Below are 1,712 nucleotides of genomic sequence, written 5' to 3'. Positions count from 1 at the left end.
AAATCAGTATTGCTTCCACAGCCTTAGGCTTAGATGATCAATTAAAAAACACTATGATATGTTGTAGCGTTCCTAGAAAGCTCTAAGTATAATGTTCTCCAAACTAAATGTAACATATGATGAAACATAAATATGTTAATATTAGGCTTAATAATCTTTTCTTTATTGGCATCTCAATACATAAAGCACGTGCCTTGCACGATATGGCTAAATTTCGTAAAAAATGTCTTTTCATTTTATTTTTAGAGTGTTTGATATCCACATTGAAGCCTAAATGAATCTTTGTCTCCGTTAGGGCCCATTTGAAGGGTAAAACTCCTACTAATGATTTTTCTATACCCTAAGCTAGATCCTGAGACATCTTTCTATTAGAGAGGCACTACCATCAACTGGATAACATTGTTTGCTCATCCACCGAGTTGGAATACCTTTAAGGGATGTGTGGTAACAGATAAAACTCGAAGTTGATTCTATCCATGTAGAGGGAGATGCAAACTAGTTCTCCTTTTTATGAGCACAAACCATAGGTTAAGGGGAAATCAAGTGGTTTTTGTTCTATTTAAAGCGTTGACGATTTCAAGGATTTGCTATATGTTAAAGAAGTCATGATTCATCAACAACTGTTTTCATAAGAAAATATTTTAATGGATTGATGGAAGTTAGTCAATTATGGCATTTGCAGAAACTCCATCCTTCATGCTGTCGTGTAATATACAGCCTCATTGATCACATTATTTGTTAGTAGATCCTATCTTGAAGATATCATTATTGTTTATTCGAAGATTTATGACACTATCCTCAATGTCAAATTTGGAATTGGTCGCAAAAAGGAACAAACATTGGGGAATTCTTTCTTATTCATGATTGGAAATTTCTTGAAGAAAACAAACTCTTATGGTTTCTCAAGATTTGTGATGGTTCAGTTCTTTGTATGGTGCTCCATCGTAATGAAAATTTTCTTATCTTTGTCATACGCAAACTCATGGAATCATACAAATGAAAATCAAGGATACTTTATGTGTTCGTTATATTAAAGTTGTTATTAAGAGAAATGTTGACTACTCACTTCATAATATGGAATTGTTTATGAGAGAATAGAGACTAGATTATCAGAAGGAATTGTCTTGGAACATATTAAAAGAGTTTATGATCTCAAGTTAACTTATTTCTCGAACTCTTAGTATTAGTTATCTTAAGTTGATGATCACTCAGACAAATTGTGTTTAAAATATTTTGACTTTTTTTCTTTTTTATGTACTCTTATTCAAGTAGAATGTGACATCTTTATAGCTTTGGAAACAATTTAACTTTTATTGTTTTATTATATCCTTACGGTGTGTTTTATTTTCCTTTTTATATGTTTTTTCCTGGATTATAATTTTTTTCTATTCAGTTTGTGAGAGAAAAAATATTTTAAAGAAAATATGTCTATATAATATTAATAGGTTGATATGTCGATAATCTCAACTTCTTGTGAAGTTAATCAGACAAGCAGTGGCTCCTATGAACTTGAAATTGGAAGTGTTAAACCAGACTACTGTGTTGTGTATTAGTCCATCAAAATGTCAAAAAAATTTAATTTGAACACATAATTTTGAAATATAGCGAGTTCAACACTAAGAAATTTAAAGATAAAACACATCGAATTTAAATTCTACAGTTGTGTTTTCTTGTAGTGTCAGAAAATGCTAGTTTGTAAATTCAATCAGTAA

General features: G+C 30.5%; 1 non-coding gene across 1 annotated transcript; it reads right to left on the bottom strand.

The window, feature by feature from the left end:
- Window positions 1-393: 393 nt before the first annotated feature.
- Window positions 394-518, bottom strand: LOC114075477. Its single transcript, XR_003575923.1, has one exon. It is a non-coding gene; the product is annotated as a U6atac minor spliceosomal RNA (small nuclear RNA).
- Window positions 519-1,712: the final 1,194 nt, after the last annotated feature.

This window comes from Solanum pennellii, chromosome 12, assembly GCF_001406875.1.
Source record: "Solanum pennellii chromosome 12, SPENNV200".
NCBI classification, from domain to species: domain Eukaryota; kingdom Viridiplantae; phylum Streptophyta; class Magnoliopsida; order Solanales; family Solanaceae; genus Solanum; species Solanum pennellii.
This window is presented reverse-complemented; position numbering and strand designations above follow the sequence as displayed.